This window comes from Triticum urartu, chromosome 7 (assembly GCF_003073215.2).
Source record: "Triticum urartu cultivar G1812 chromosome 7, Tu2.1, whole genome shotgun sequence".
In the NCBI taxonomy this organism is placed as follows: Eukaryota; Viridiplantae; Streptophyta; class Magnoliopsida; order Poales; family Poaceae; genus Triticum; species Triticum urartu.
In genome coordinates this window covers 491,804,653-491,822,964 of record NC_053028.1, presented here as the reverse complement: position 1 = coordinate 491,822,964, position 18,312 = coordinate 491,804,653, and positions in this window count along the sequence as shown.

Here is an 18,312-nt window from a genome sequence, read left to right as displayed (position 1 = left end):
CTTGTTTAACTTATGTCTGTACTCAGATATTGTTGCTTCCGCTGACTCGTCTATGATTGAGCTCTTGTATTCGAGCCCTCGAGGACCCTGGCTTGTAATATGATGCTTGTATGACTTATTTTATTTGTAGAGTTGTGTTGTGATATCTTCCCCTGAGTCCCTGATCTTGATCCTACACGTTTGCGTGTATGATTAGTGTACGATTAAATCGGGGGCGTCACAGGATCACTAGGAGGTACGGCAATAGAAGCAAGACCAATAATTTCATCCTTACTAGGTAATTCTTCCTCACAATGTTGTTTACTAAATTTAGAGAAATTAAACTCATGAACCATATCATCCAAACCAACAGTAACAATATTCTTAGTGCAGTCTATGGTAGCACTGACAGTGTTTAAGAAAGGTCTACCAAATATAATTGGACAAAAGCTATCTTGCGGAGAAGTAAGAACAAGAAAATCAGCAGGATATTTAGTTTTCCCACACAAGACTTCAACATCTCTAACAATTCCAATTGGTGCAATAGTATCTCTATTAGCAAGTTTAATAGTGACATCAATATCTTCTAACTCAACAGGTGCAATTTCATTCTTTATTTCTTTGTATAAGTCATGAGGTATAACACTAGCACTAGCACCCATATCACATAAGCCATGATAACAATGATCTCCTATTTTAACATAAATAACAGGCACACCTACCACAGGTCTATGTTTATCCTTATCACAAGGTTTAGCAATTCTAGCAGTTTCACCTTCGAACTGAATAACCTGCCCATCAATATTATCAGACAAGAGATCTTTAACAATAGCAATATTAGGTTCTACTTTAACTTGCTCAGGAGGTGTATAAGTTCTAATATTGCTTTTGTGAACAATAGTTGAAGCTTTAGCATGATCCTTTATTCTAACAGGGAAAGGTGGTTTCTCAATATAAGAAGTAGGAACAATAGGATCATTATAAGTGATAGTCTTTTCTTCAAATTTAATAGGTGCAGCTACTTTTACTTCTATGGGAGGATGATATTTAAACCACTTCTCCTTAGGGAGATCAACATAAGTAGCAAAAGATTCACAGAAAGAAGCTACTATCTCAGAGTCAAGTCCATATTTAGTGCTAAACTTGCGGAAAATATCAGTATCCATAAAAGATTTAACATAATCAAACTTAGGTGTCATACCTGACTCCTTACCTTCGTCGAGGTCCCAATCTTTGAAGCTGCGTGTAATTCTATCCAATAAATTCCATCTGAATTCAATAGTCTTCATCATAAAAGAGGCCAGCACAAGAAGTATCGAGCATGGTGCGATTGTTTTCAGAAAGCCGAGCATAAAAACTTTGCATAATTATTTCTCTTGAGAGCTCATGATTGGGGCATGAATATAACATTGATTTAAGCCTCCCCGAAGCTTGAGCGATGCTTTCTCCTTCGCGAGGCCAGAAATTCTATATATAATTGCGATCACGATGAACAAGATGCATAGGGTAATACTTTTGATGAAATTCCAACTTCAATCTTTTATAGTCCCATGATCTCATATCATCACATAGCCTACACCATATCAATGCGTCTCCCTTCAAATATAAAGGGAAGACCTTCTTCTTAGCAACATCATCGGGTATACCTGCAAGCTTAAATAATCCACAAACTTCATCCACATATATTAAGTGCTCATCAGGATGCTTTGTTCCATCTCCTGTAAAAGGGTTATCTAGCAGTTTTTCTATCATACCCGAAGGATACTCATAAGGAATTTCATTTTCAATAGGTTCAGTAGGTTGAGGAGTAACTCTTTGCTCTACTGGACGGGGTGAAGATATCCCGAACAAGCCCCTCAGAGAATTACTTACCATAGTAACAAGTGACAGTAAATTTCAGCACACTATATAAATTTTTCCTTACCAAATTCCACCTACCAAAGCGCTACACTCCCCGGCAACGGCGCCAGAAAAGAGTCTTGATGACCCACAAGTATAGGGGATCTATCGTAGTCCTTTCGATAAGTAAGAGTGTCGAACCCAACGAGGAGCGGAAGGAAATGATAAGCGGTTTTCAGCAAGGTATTCTCTGCAATTACTGAAATAAGTGGTAACAGATAGTTTTGTGATAATATAGGTTGTAACGAGCAACAAGTAACAAAAGTAAATAAAGTGCAGCAAGGTGGCCCAATCCTTTTGTAGCAAAGGACAAGCCGGAACAAACTCTTATAATAGGAAAAGCACTCCCGAGGACACATGGGAATATCATCAAGCTAGTTTTCATCACGTTCATATGAATCGCGTTCGATACTTTGATAATTTGATATGTGGGTGGACCGGTGCTTGTGCACTGTTCTTACTTGAACAAGCATCCCACTTATGATTAACCACTATTGCAAGCATCCGCAACTACAACAAAAGTATTAAGGTAAACCTAACCATAGCATGAAACATATGGATCCAAATCAGCCCCTTACGAAGCAACACATAAACTAGGGTTTAAGCTTCTATCACTCTAGCAACCCATCATCTACTTATTACTTCCCAATGCCTTCCTTTAGGCCCAAATAATGGTGAAGTGTTATGTAGTCGACGTTCACATAACACCACTAGAGGCTAGACAACATACATCTTATCAAAATATGAAACGAATACCAAATTCACATGACTACTCATAGCAAGACTTCTCCCTTGTCCTCAGGAACGAACGTAATTACTCACAAAGCATATTCATGTTCATAATCAGAGGGGTAATAATATGCATATAGGATCTGAACATATGATCTTCCACCAAATAAACCGACTGGCATCAACTACAAGGAGTAATCAACACTACTAGCAACCTACTAGCACCAATCCCAGACTTTGAGACAAGAATTGGATACAAGAGATGAACTAGGGTTTGGAGATTAGATGGTGCTTGTGAAGATGTTGATGGAGATTGCCCTCTCCTGATGAGAGGAGCGTTGGTGATGACGATGGTGATGATTTCCCCCTCCCGGAGGGAAGTATCCCCGATAGAACAGCTCTGCTGGAGCTCTAGATTGGATCCGCCAAGGTTCCGCCTCGTGGCGGCTGAGTCTCGTCCCGAAAAGTTCCTTCCTATTTTTTTCTCATCAAAAGACCTCATATAGGAGAAGATGGGCATCGGAGAGCCACCAGGGGGTCCACGAGGTAGGGGGCGCGCCCTAGGGGGGCGCGCCCCCACCCTCGTGAGCAGGGTGTGGGCCCCCTGGCCTTCATCTTTTGCATGGATTTTTCTTTATTTCTTTTAAGACGTTCCGTGGAGTTTCAGGACTTTTGGAGTTGCGCAGAATAGGTCTCTAATATTTGCTCCTTTTCCAGACCAGAATTCCAGCTGCCGGCATTCTCCCTCTTTATATAAACCTTGTAAAATAAGATATAATAGCCATAAGTATTGTGACATAAAGTGAAATAATAGTCCATAATGCGATAAATATCGATATAAAAGCATGATGCAAAATGGACGTATCATTTATTCATAATAGGCTGAATCAGGAACGATGAACTAATCATATTTACAAAAACAAAAGAGGTCAAGTTCATACCAGCTTTTCTCATCTCAGTCAGTGCATCATATATCATCATAATTGCCTTTCACTTGCACGACCGAATGATGTGAATAATAATAATAGTGCGAGTGCATTGGACTAAGCTGGAATCTGCAAGCATTCAATAAACAGAAGAAGACAAGGTAATATGGGATCTTTTGTCAGATCAACAATAATGCATATAAGAGCCAATTCAACAATTTAATCATGGTCTTCTCCTATCGACCCCCAAAGAAAATAAAAGAAATAAAACTATTTACACGGGAAAGCTCCCAACAAGCAAAAGAAGAACAAGAAATCTTTTTGGGTTTTCCTTTTAATTACTACTACAAGCATGGAAATTAAAACTAGCTAAAAGCTACAACTAATTTTTTTTGGTTTTTCTTAAGGATTATTAAACACACAAGAAGAAAGCATAAAAAGGAAAGTAAACTATCATGGATGATACAATGAAAAAGTATGAACATCGACATCTAGTAATGAGTGTGTGAACATGAATGTAATGTCGATGGGAAATACGTACTCTCCCAAGCTTAGGCTTTTGGCCTAAGTTGGTCTATGGCCACGGCTGGCCTGGCAGATATCCATAATAGTAGTTGGGGTCGTATTGCGAAGAAGAAGACTCCGATTGCCACTGGTTGGCAATCATCTCCGGATCCCACTGGTAATTAGACTGTCGTGGAGGATCAACTTGTGGTTCCGGCTCTGGCTCTGTGGCTGATGTAGGGTTCCGATAGGCGTGAATAGCCTCTAACGGAACAAGGTACTGGCCTGCAGATAAATCAAACAAGGAAGGAGCAGGCAGGGTAATAGTCTCAGGATGATGTTTATCAAAGAATAATTTGTATTTAAGCTCTCCTTCCCTATTCTTCACAATAAAATCATGTGCCACCATACTCTTATAATATAAATAAACACGAGGCAGCACTTTTTCTTCCTTCTCATAATGCCTAATAGGTATGTTAAAATGTGCAGCTAGGCGTGAAGCATAGATGCCTCCAAAGATGGGGCCCTTTGTACGGTTCAGACTTAACCGTTTAGCAATAATGCCGCCCATACTAACTGAGTTAGCACTGAATAAACCGTGGAGCAAAATGATAATATCAGGAACACTAAGGTTTCCACAGTTTCCGCGACCAATTAAGCAACGACTAGCAAATAATGCAAAATAGCGTAAAACAGGAAAATGTATGCTAGTGATTCGTGCATCGGAAACCTTCCTTGTTTCCCCTACAGTGATGGTATCAATAAACCCATCCACATCCTTGCGATGTGGTTCCTCTGTCTTGCCCTCGAAAGGGACCACACAAACCCGACAAAAATCATAAAGTGACATCTCCTTATGTTCATCATATAAGTAAAACTCCACAGTAGGTGGTGAGCTCCTAGAATGGAAATGAAAGTTTTGCACAAAGATATTTGTGAGTAAGAGATACTGATCATGTTGGTCGTGGAGGAAAGCGGTGAGGCCTGCATTTTTAGCCAATTCATAAAAATCTTCATAAATCTCGGCTGCTCTCAAGAATTCATCGGAAGGTCATTCACATGACTGAACCTCCGCGGTGCAAGGCAGATTATGCTTGGGCTTATGTGCCTTTTCCTTCGAGCTTCAGCTCGATAAGCCCCTCAAAAGTCTCTTCATTATTTTCTGAATAATTCTGAAATTTTTAGTAACTTCAAAATAAAAGTAAACCAAACTCAATAATATTGATAGCAACTACTCCTACAAGTGCCTGGAGCCTATATCATGCATCAAAACTACTTGGAACCATATAAATTTGACATGCAAGCTCAAGAACATGGTCACCTAGGCAGCACAAATTTGCAATGAATAAAGCACTAGAACAAAAACTAATTAGACCAATGGAGGAGCACATACCAAGGAACAATCTCCCAAGCAGTTTTGTGAGAGGTGCTTTGAGCAAGGAGATCGAAAATGGCAGCAAAACGAGCTTGGACTCGGGTTTGAGCTGGTTATTCGTGTTTGTGGGAGGAAGAAGGAGTGTGTGGGTGAAAGGATAAGTGGAGGAGGGCCACCATGGGCCCATGAGGCAGGGGGCGCGCCCAGGGGGTAGGGCGCGGCCTCCACCCTCGTGGCCAGGTGGATGACCCCCCTGCTGTGTTCTTAGTGCCAAATATTCTCAAATATTCTAGAAAAAATCATATTTAAATTTCAGGGCATTTGGAGAACTTTTATTTTTGGGGTATTTTTATATTGCACGAATAATCAGATAACAGACAAAAAAAATACTTATTTTTATTTTATTTAATATAAGTAACATAAAGTAAAAGTGGGGTACAGAAAGTTGTGCCTTCTAGTTTCATCCATCTCATGCTCATCAAAAGGAATCCACTAACAAGGTTGATCAAGTCTTGTTAACGAACTCATTCCGAATAACATGGAACCGGAGAAATTTCGAATAACACTATGTTACCTCAACGGGGATATGCACATCCCCAATAATAAGAATATCATATTTCTTCTTGACAGTAGGAAGAGGAAATTCAAAACATCCAAATATAATCGATGGAATTTTTCCAATAGAATTGATACTATGAACTTGAGGTTGTTTCCTCGGAAAGTGTACCGTATGCTCATTACCATTAACATGAAAAGTGACATTGCCTTTAGTGCAATCAATAACAGCCCTTGCAGTATTCAAAAAAGGTCTTCCAAGAATAATAGACATACTATCGTCCTCGGGAATATCAAGAATAACAAAGTCCATTAAAATAGTAATGTTTGCAACTACAACACGCACATCCTCACAAATACCGACAGGTATAGCAGTTTATTTATCGACCATTTGCAAAGATATTTTAGTAGGTGTCAACTTATTCAAATGAAGTCTATGATATAAAGAGAGAGGCATAACACTAACACCGGCTCCAAGATCACATAAAGCAGTTTTAACATAGTTTCTTTTAATGGAGCATGGTATAGTGGGTATCCCTGGATCTCCAAGTTTCTTTGGTATTCCACCTTTAATAGTATAATTAGCAAGCATGGTGGAAATTTCAGCTTCCGGTATCTTTCTTTTATTTGTAACAATTTCTTTCATGTACTTAGCATAAGGATTCATTTTGAGCATATCAGTTAATCGCATACGCAAAAAGATAGGTCTAATCATTTCAGCAAAGCGCTCAAAATCCTCATCATCCTTTTTCTTGGATGGTTTGGGAGGAAAAGGCATGGGTTTCTGAACCCAAGGCTCTCTTTCTTTACCATGTTTCCTAGCAACAAAGTCTTTCTTATCATAACATTGATTCTTTGATAGTGGGTTATCAAGATCAATAGTAGGTTCAATTTCTATATCATTATCATTACTAGGTTGAGCATCATCATGAACATTATCATTAACATTATCACTAGTTTCAGGTTCATTACCAGATTGTGTTTCAGCATCAGAGATAGAAATATCATTTGGATTCTTAGGTGTTTCAGTAATAGGTTCACTAGAAGCATGCAAAGTCCTATCATTTTTCTTTTTCTTCCTTTTAGAAGGACTAGGTGCATCTATATTATTTCTTTGAGAATCTTGCTCAATTCTCTTAGGGTGGCCTTCAGGATACAAAGGTTCCTGAGTCATTCTACCTGTTCTAGTAGCCACTCTAACAGCATAATCATTATTCTTACTATTCAATTCATTAAGCAAATCATTTTGAGCTTTAAGTACTTGTTCTACTTGAGTGGTAACCATAGAAGCATGTTTACTAATAAGTTTAAGTTCACCTTTAACATTAGCCATATAATCACCCAAGTGTTCAAGCATATTTGTATTGTATTTCAATTGTCTGCCAAAATAAGCATTAAAATCTTCTTGCTTAGCCATAAATTTATCAAACTCATCTAAGCATGGGCTAGCAAATTTAGTAAATGGGATTTTAGCTTTATCATATCCATAGAGAGAATTTACCTTTACTACCTGTGTCGGGTTATCAAGACCACGAGTTTCTTCAATAGGTAATGGATTAGGATCATATGTTTCTTCAACAGGCGGTAAATTAAGACCATGTATTTCTTCAATAGGAGGTAAATTCTTAACATCTTCAGCTTTAATACCTTTTTCTTTCATAGATTTCTTTGCCTCTTGCATATCTTCAAGACTGAGAAATATAATACCTCTCTTTTTCGGAGTAGGTTTAGAAATAGGCTCAGGAACTGGCTCAGGAGGTGTCCAATTATTTTCATTTGTCAACATATTATTCAATAGAATTTTAGCTTCATCCGGTGTTCTTTCCCTGAAAAGAGAACCGGCACAACTATCCAGGTAATCTCTAGAAGCATCGGTTAGTCCATTATAAAAGATATCAAGTATTTCATTTTTCTTAAGAGGATGATCAGGAAAAGCATTAAGTAACTTGAGAAGCCTCCCCCAAGCTTGTGGGAGACTCTCTTCTTCAATTTGCACAAAATTATATATATATCCCTTAAAGTAGCTTGTTTCTTATAAGCAGGGAAATATTTAGCAGAGAAGTAATAAATCATATCCTGGGGACTACGCACACAACCAGGATCAAGAGAATTAAACCATGTCTTAGCATCACCCTTTAATGAGAACGGAAATATTTTAAGGATATAGAAGTAACGAGTTCTCTCATCATTAGTAAATAGGGTAGCTATATTGTAGCAACCCGACCACAAACGGTCAAGTCTTTGTGCTTCAGTGTCATCCCTGGATCGGTAATGCTGACACACACAATACTCGAGGATTTATAACAGAGTAGAAATCACACACTTATTACATTGAATGTCTCAAAAGAGAACTCATTACAATAAATGTGGCTTAAGGCCATCTAATACGATAACAACGGAAGGCTTGGAAGATAAAGTGAGTCCATCAACTCCAACGACATAGCTGAGCTGCACGGCAACGACCTAACGAACCTTACTCCTCATCTGAACAGTCTGCAACATAATACATTGCAGCCCGAAAACGGGTCAGCACATGGAATATGCTGGCAATATAACACAGTAGAGGAAGAACAGAATATTGCTATCACTACATGCATATTTGGCTGGTGGAAAGCTCTATGGTTATAGTTTTTACGAAAAGCCAATTTTTCCCTACAACAAAGGAATAGATTTTAATTTAACTATCATGGTAGTTGAAACATTATTGAGAAGGTTCCTCCAACTCAATCTCAATTAAAAGTAATTATCAACCCAACATTATTAATTAAGAGCGATGAGATACTTAAGATACTCCAAGTACTAGATACTCAAGATTGTCCATAACCGGGGACACGGCTAACCATGATTAGATTGTACACTATGCAGAGGTTTGCGCACTTTTCCCCACAAGACTCGATCACCTCCGTTAGATTTCTTGCACTACACGGTGTTTGAGAAACGGATGACCGAGACACAGTCTTTCAGAAACATTAACTCTCTACTCCGGGCAGACCATACCAAACGTACATCCCTCTACCTGCTGATCCACCTCTTCGAGAGATTCACGTAACTTACTCAACTATGCTAGAGCCCATAATAGCTTGTGGCTGCACACGGAAGTTTCTAGCATGAATCATCTCAGTTCCCTTTGAGCCTGGGTGGCGGTCCATAGGAAAATCACACGGAACCCCGGGATCTCCAAAAATACAGGCAACACTGGATTCTCCAGGTGCCTCAATCCACCCAGATGTGTATTCAAGTTGCCACCTTAAGTTGAACCATTAATTAACAATCTCACATCTGTCATGGATTTCACTCACCCAAACCACGTCTACGAGCATAGCATAGCAATATAAGCAACACGTAGAAGTAACTCCCAAGGTTTGAATATAACAGGGCAATAGGTTCTACCTCATCAACTACTTCCCAACCCACATGTTAATGACATCCTAACCATGCAATGTTTGAGGATTGAACTAATGCATAAAAACTGGGTATGGAAAGAGTATGATCAATGTGTTACTTGCCTTGTTGACGATCCGCGAAACCTAGGGACTCCAAATAGCACGCTTCGCACTCCGGGAATTCTATCGCAAACAAACAATAGCATACATAAGCAATCAAGAAAGGATGCACGGGCAGAACTCAAATAAGAGAGATTGACCAGAAAGTTCAACTTAAGAACTCCGGTTCGCAAAAAGAATCAAATCAAACGGAGCAACGAAACTCAAAATACGACATAAACAAGGTCCGTTTACTAATCTGAACTAAAGTCAAATTTTAATATGCCAAAATCTTGTTTAAGTTGATTAAGCATAAAGAGGGTTTCGAGACGAAGATCTAGGCGCTTGAATCGCCTGATTCTGATAAACGAGCAAAAAGATAAAGTGAAACAAAAATCGGATCAGAAATCGCGATCGAAAATAATCGCGAAAAAATCCGATAAAAAGAAAACTGACGAATAGGCTAACGAACGAGCGTTCGTTGTCTGTAACTAACGAGCGAAAACCGTTCGTTCAAACGAACATACGGTCGAACGTCCGCTAAATAACTAAACCGAGAAAAACCGGCGAACCGATCTAAAAAATCAAACTACGGTTTTAAAAAAACCGAATCGGTTTTGTAGAGAAAACCGGCGGCGAACGGCTACCTCGTCGGATTTGGCGAGGCGCGGGACTCCGGCGGCGGGGCTTCGGCGGCAGGGCGGCAGGCTTGCGGGGCGGCGGGGCGACAGCGGCGCGGCGCTGCAGCGAGGGGCGGTGGCGGCGGCGAGGCGCGGGAGGCGGCGGCGCGGCTCGGGAGGCAGGCTGCGGCGGAGGCGGGGCTAGTGGTGGTGGCGGGGGGCTTGGGGCAGCATATAAAGGGGGGAAGGAGGAGTTTGGCTCAGACTCTTGTCCGAGCCGGCGGCGGCGGCGCGTCCTGGGGGAGACGGTGGCGCGTGGCGATGGGCCGGCCCGGCTAGGTTTCGGCCCAGTCGGCGCCCGAAGTTTTTTTTTAACAATTCCACCGAACAGAAAAAAATCCTAGAAAATAAAATAAAAAACTAAAAATGCCAAAACAAATTTTCACCGTCTAAATAAAATATTTGGAACTAGATGAACATTTTCTTGGCCCTAAAATGCAATTTTGAAAACGTGCAATTTTTCTAATGCAAATAAAATTGCAATAAAATCCGAATAAAATCAAATATTTGATTTTATTATTTTTCCTCCAATATTTCAATTATTTTTGAGAAGTCATATTATCTCCTCTCATATATTTTTGTATGAAATATTTTCGGAGAGAAAAATTAAGACCAACCTCCTCGTTTCAATATTCGATAAAAATCAAATATGAAAACTGGGAAATCCCCAACTCTCTCCGAGGGTCCTTGAGTTGCTTAGGATTTTCGAGGATCGCGAAACAGAAATGCAATAAAATATGATATGCAAGAATGATCTATGTATAACATCCCAAATTGAAAATTTGGGATGTTACAAACCTACCCCCTTAAGATGAATCTCGCCCTCGAGATTCGGGTTGGCTAGAAAATAGATGTGGGTGGTCTTTGCGAAGATCATCCTCTCGTTCCCAGGTGGCTTCATCGTCGGTATGGTGGCTCCACTGAACTTTGCAAAACTTGATAACCTTGTTGCGCGTGACTCGATTGGCAAACTCATGAATCTTGACCGGCTTCTCCTCATAAGTCAAATCACTGTCCAGCTGGATCGCCTCCAAGGGTATTGTATCTCTTAGCGGTATATCGGCCATCTCAGTGTGGCACTTCTTCAACTGTGAAACGTGAAACACATCATGAACTCCTGACAGTCCTTCAGGTAACTCCAACTTGTACGCAACTTCTCCCATCCGTTCCAAAACACGATACGGTCCTACAAATCTCGGGGCTAGCTTTCCCTTAACTCCAAAACGTTTCACTCCTCGCAAGGGTGATACTCGTAGATATGCTCTATCTCCAATTTCATAGGTTACCTCCTTGCGCTTTGAATCTGCATAACTCTTCTGCCTGGACTGAGCTATCTTCAGTATATCTCGAATCAGCTTAACCTTCTCTTCGGACTCCTTGATCAAGCCTGGTCCAAACAACTGTCGGTCTCCTACTTCATCCCACATCAGCGGTGTTCTGCACCTTCGTCCATACAGGGCTTCGAACGGTGCCATCTTCAAACTGGCTTGGTAACTATTGTTGTATGAGAACTCTGCGTAAGGCAAATTGTCATCCCAACTAGATCCATAATCTAGCGCGCAGGCCCTCAACATGTCCTCCAGAATCTGGTTGACTCTCTCGGTATGTCCATCCATCTGTGGGTGAAACGCTGTACTGAACTCCAATCTTGTTCCCAAAGTCTGGTGCAGCTGATGCCAAAACTTTGAGGTACACTATCTTCCTCTATATGATAGAATGGTCCTCGGAACTCCATGCAGACATACGATCCTAGACATATATATCTTGGCCAACTTCGCACTTGTATAAGTTGTTTTCATTGGGATAAAGTGAGCCACTTTGGTCAAGCGATCAACTACTACCCATATAGAATCATATCCTGATTTGGTGCTGGGTAATCCGGTGATAAAATCCATGCCAAGTTTATTCCACTTCCATTCGGGTATCGGCATAGGCTGTAACAATCCTGCTGGCTTTTGATGCTCTGCCTTCACTCTCTGACATAGATCACATACGGCTACATACTCGGCAATATCTTTCTCCATCCCTGTCCACCAGAAATGTTCCTTTAAATCCAAATACATCTTGGTGTTTCTGGGGTGTATCGAGTATGGTGAGTCATGAGCCTCCTGAAGTATTAACTTCCTGATCTCTGGGTTATTGGGCACATAAACCCGGTCCTCAAACCATAAGGTATCGTGCTTATCCTCACGAAAACCCTTGGCCTTTCCTTTGCTCATTCTCTCCTTTATCTCAGCAATCTCTTTGTCATCCTTCCGAGCTTCTCGAATCTTTCCCAACAATGTAGACTGAACCTCCATTGTTGCAACAAAACCTCTAGGAACAATCTCTGATCGAAGTTCCCTGATATCCTATGCTAACTCCTTTGATAATCCCATACTCTCTAGGGTATTAGCATAACTCTTCCGGCTCAAAGCATCCGCTACGACATTGGCCTTGCCTGGATGGTAGTGCAGCTTCATGTAATAATCCTTTATAAGCTCCAACCATCTCCTCTGCCTAAGGTTCAGCTCCTTCTGTGTGAAGATATACTTCAAACTCTTATGATCCGTGTACACATCACAATGGTTTCCAATAAGGTAATATCTCCAAGTCTTCAACGCATGCACTACGGCTGCTAGCTCCAAATCATGCGTGGCATAATTCAACTCGTGTGGTTTTAGTTGTCGCAAGGCATACGAAACAACTCTTTTGTCCTGCATAAGCACACTTCCAAGTCCTAAGCGTGAGGCGTCGCAATACACTTGGAAATCCTTGCGTATATCTGGCAGTGTCAGCACTGGGGCTGTAGTCAACCATTTCTTTAACTCCTGGAAACTTGCCTCGCAATCTTCCGTCCATTTAAACTTGGTATCCTTCTTCAATAACTCTGTCATTGGCTTTGCAATCTTGGAAAAATTCTCAATGAATCTCCGATAGTATCCTGCGAGTCCAAGAAAACTGCAGATCTCGCTATCTGAAGTGGGTGCCAACCATTCAGTGACTGACTGAACCTTGCTGGGGTCTACTGCTATACCTTCTCCTGATATAACATGTCCAAGGAATCCTACTTCCTTCAACCAAAACTCGCATTTGCTGAACTTGGCATACAACTGATGTTCCCTGAGTTTCTCGAGAAGTAAACGCAAATGCTCTTTGTGCTCCTCTTCATTCTTCGAGTATACCATTATATCATCAATAAACACCACAACAAACTTGTCCAAATATTCCATGAACACCTTGTTCATCATGCTCATGAAATAGGCAGAGGCGTTAGTCAGTCCAAATGACATGACTGTATATTCGTACAACCCGTACCGCGTGGTGAATGTTGTCTTTGGTATGTGCTTATCTCGAATCTTCAACTGATGGTATCCCGATCGTAGATCGATCTTCGAAAAGACCTTAGCTCCTTGCAGCTGGTCAAACAGATCATTGATCATCGGCACTGGGTATTTGTTCTTGATGGTCACTTCATTCAAGGCCCGATAATAAACAACCATTCTTAGAGACTTATCCTTCTTCTCAACCAAAAGCACTGGGGCTCCCCATGGTGATGAACTCCGTCGAATGTAACCTTTCTCCAATAACTCCTTGATCTGCTTCTTAATCTCCTCCAGATCATTTGCGGGCATCCGAGAGGGTCTCTTGGATATTGCCCCTATACCTGGCAATAGCTCTATCAAAAACTCGATGTCTCGATCCGGTGGCATGCCTGGTAACTCCTCTGGGAAAACATCCGGGTAATCCTTCACTACCGGCACTTCCTCCTGAACAACTCCCGTGAGGGTATTCACTTGGCTCCTCCTAGGCACATGCCTAGATACATACTTGATCCTTTTTCCCTCAGGGTGGTGAGACAAATTGACTTACTAACATAGTCAATGCTTCCTCCATACTTTGACATCCAGTCCATGCCTAATATCACATCCAATCCTTATGACTCCAAGATTATTAGGTCGGACGAAAAAACATGGTTGCCAATGGTTAGGGGTATCTGGTTGCACCATCGACTAGCCATATATTCCGCTCCAGGTGAACTCACTAACAGAGGGGTCTTAAGGGTTTGGCTTGGTAGTTTAAACTTATCCATGAATCCCCTTGATATGTATGAATGCGATGCACCAGTATCAAAAAGAACAAGAGCGGTAAATGACTTAACCAAAAACTTACCTATAACCGCGTCTGGCTGCTCTTCAACCTCCTCCATGTTAATGTGGTTCACTTGTCCTTTGTTGAATGGATTGGACTTCTTCCCAGCGCTCCCATTACCGTTTCCATTCTTTGCTTCAGGGCACTCCGTGGCATAGTGTCCAGTCTTCTCGCACTTAAAGCAAGTAATCTGACTTAGATCTCTTTTGGCGGGTGTGGCTGGATTGGGGCGGTTCTGATTGTTGTTTGTTCCATTCCCATTCCCATTCTTAGAACCATTGTGGTTATGCAAACTTCCTTCGGTGTGGTTGTGACCTCCATGGTTATGAACAAGTCCTCCCGAGTTCGGGGTTAGGCGAGGCTTCTGCTGAGCTCCTGACTTATACCTCCCTTGTCCATACTTCCTCTTACGGCTCTCAATCTACTGCTGTTTCCCTTCAATCATAAGGGCCTTATCTACCAACTCCTTGTAGTTGTTGAAGGTTGCCACCATCAACTGCATGCTCATCTCATCATTCAGCCCTTCCATAAACTTCTCCTGCTTCGCGGCATCTGTGGCCACGTCATCAGGGGCATAGCGAGATAACTTGCTAAACTCATCCATGTACCGGGCCACAGTACGATTCCCCTGGTGTAAGTTGTGAAACTCACACTTCTTCATATTCATGGCTCCAGTTGAGACATGGGATGTATGGAAAGCTTGCTGAAACTGATCCCAAGTGACGTTGGCTATGGGGAAAGTGGCCATGTAATTATCCCACCATGAGGCTGCTGGTCCATCCAATTGATGTGCGGCAAAGTGCAACTTCTCAGGATCTGTGCAACCTATGGTGGTCAAATCCCTTCCAATACGGCGTAGCCAATCATCAGCAACTATAGGCTCGGTGCTACTGGAAAACACCGGCGGCTGCAACCTCAGAAAACGGGCTAAGTTATCAACTGGTGGTGGTGGTGGTGGATTATTGTTGTTGTTGCCTTGGTTCTGAACTAAAAACTCCATCAGGGTATTCTGCTGCTGGATCAACTGAGTGAGCTCCGGTGGGAAAGCAAATCCGGGGTCACGTCTCGGAGGCATCTGATGGGTTTAGAGGGAAGATATCAGAATAGAACAGGGGTCTAATGAGGAAACACTACCCATATGCACATGAGACAAACACAAACATTTCACTCAATCAATCAAGCAAGGGCACACAAGTGGTCTAGAACTATCACAAAAGTGCTCAAATACTACTAAATACATGGGGGAATACTACTAATCATTTGGTGGTCATCTAGAAATTTTGATCGGTGGAAGACTCCATGATGTCTGCTCCAGCTTTGTCTTCAAAGTCATCCTCACTGGGGTCGGAGTTGGTGTCATCGATGATGATGTAGTTCTCTGGGCAAGTGGAATCGTCGTCTTCTCTTCCTGGTGCTGGATCTCCCATGAATACTCTGATCTTCTTAATCAAGTCATCATTTTTCTCCAATAGTGTCGCAATTTCCTCCTTGTATCCATCGCATGTAGACTTGAGTTCTTCTTCCAGCTCGGTGATCCTAGTCTTCGCCTTCTTCAACTCTATCATGTCTGCGCACATCTGATTCTCCTGGCGTCGAATGTGCTGGTTTAACTCCTGGATGAAAGCTGCAATGGATCTGTCCTTCTTGGTGCTAATCATCTCCCATTGCTCGTCTCGGCGCCCACATATCTGGTATATGGTGTCCTTGATATCCTTGTTGTAGAATTCTCCAATGCATCCCATGGTAATGTGGGCTGCCATGCTCTTGCCTAGACTCTAGGTGGGTGCTTCAAAAGAAAACTCTATGGGCTTAGAGGTTGGCGTGAACGTCCTTCCTGGAACTTGTACTTGAATCATCCAGCGCTCCTCTTCTGGTAAGGTGGCGTTGTACGTCCCGGTGAAGCTTGGTATTCCAATGTTCAAGTACCTAATGACTTCCTTCAAGTGGCGTCCAAAGGGTGTGTCTTCATCCGGCTGTGTAGACTTGTTCTTCAACTCCGCCATCCTAAAGAGTGGAAAATGGAGAGGAGTCGGAAATGAGTAGAGAAGAGTGACCTAGGGTTTATCTTAGTGGTCGTGTCCTACACTCAGCGTGTGCTTTGATACCATCTTGTAGCGACCCAACATCAGACGGTCAAGTCTCTGTGCTTCAGTGTCATCCCTGGATCGGTAATGCTGACACACACAGTACTTGAGGATTTATAACAGAGTAGCAATCACACACTTATTACATCGTATGTCTCAAAAGAGAACTTATTACAATAAATATGGCTTAAGGCCATCTAAATGATAACGGTGGAAGGCTTGGAAGATAAAGTGAGTTCATCAACTTCAACGGCATAGCTGAGCTGCACGGCAACGACCTAAGGAACCTTACTCCTCGTCTGAAAAGTCTGCAACATAATACGTTGTAGCCTGAAAACGGGTCAGCACATGGAATATGCTGGCAATATAACACAGTAGAGCAAGAACAGAATATCGCTATCACTACATGCACATTTGGCTGGTGGAAAGCTCTATGGTTATAGTTTTTGCGAAAAGCCAATTTTTCCCTACAACAAAGGAATAGATTTTAATTTAACTATCATGGTAGTTAAAACATTATTGAGAAGGTTCCTCCAACTCAATCCCAATTAAAAGTAATTATCAACCCAACATTATTAATTAAGAGTGATGAGATACTTAAGATACTCCAAGTACTAGATACTCAAGATTGTCCATAACCGGGGACACGGCTAACCATGATTAGATTGTACACTATGCAGAGGTTTGCGCATTTTTCCCCACAAGACTCGACCGCCTCCGTCAGATTTCTCGCACCACACGGTTGTAGGATCGAAAGTATGTCTAGAGGGGGTGATTAGACTACTTGACCAATTAAAAATCTATCATTTTCCCAATTTTAGTCTTTGGCAGATTTTAGCTATCTTAGCACGAGTCAAGCAATCTTAACACAATTCAAGCAAGCATGCAAAGAGTCTATGAGTAGCGGAAAGTAAAGCATGCAACTTGCAAGAATGTAAAGGGAAGCGTTTGGAGAATTCAAACGCAATTGGAGACACGAATGTTTTTGTCGTGGTTCCGATAGGTGGTGCTATCGTACATTCACGTTGATGGAGACTTCAACCCACGGAGGGTAACGGTTGCGCGAGTCCACGGAGGGCTCCACCCACGAAGGGTCCACGAAGAAGCAACCTTGTCTATCCCATCATGGCCATCGCCCATGAAGGACTTGCCTCACTAGCGGTAGATCTTCATGAAGTAGGCGATCTCCTTGCCCTTACAAACTCCTTGGTTCAACTCCACAATCTTTGTCGGAGGCTCCCAAGTGACACCTAGCCAATCTAGGAGACACCACTCTCCAAGAAGTAACCAATGGTGTGTTGATGATGAACTCCTTGCTCTTGTGCTTCAAATGATAGTCTCCCCAACACTCAACTCTCTCTCACAGGATATGGATTTGGTGGAAAGAAGATTTGAGTGGAAAGCAACTTGGGAAGGCTAGAGATCAAGATTCATATGGTGGGAATGGAATATCTTGGCCTCAACACATGAGTAGGTGGTTCTTTCTCAAAAAATGTGTATTGGAAGTGTAGGTATGTTCTGATGGCTCTCTCCATGAATGAAGAGTGGGTGGAGGGGTATATATAGCCTCCACACAAAAACTAACCGTTACACACAATTTACCAATCTCAGTGAGACCGAATTGAGAAACTCAGTCAGACCGATTTAGCAAACCTAGTGACCGTTAGGATTTTCGGTGGGACTGAGATGCAACTCGGTAGGACCGATATGGTTAGGGTTAGGGCATAACGTAATCTCGGTGTGACCGATTACACAAACTCGGTGGGACCGACTTTGGTAATAAGCTAACCAGAGAGTTGGTCAGGTAAACTCGGTGGGACCGATTTGCTCATTTCGGTGGGACCGAAATGTTACAAAAGGGAAACAGAGAGTTTACATTGCAATCTTGGTGGGACCGATCGCTCATCTTGGTAGGACCGAAACGTTACGAAGGGAAACAGATATATTACAACCCCATCTCAGTGTGAC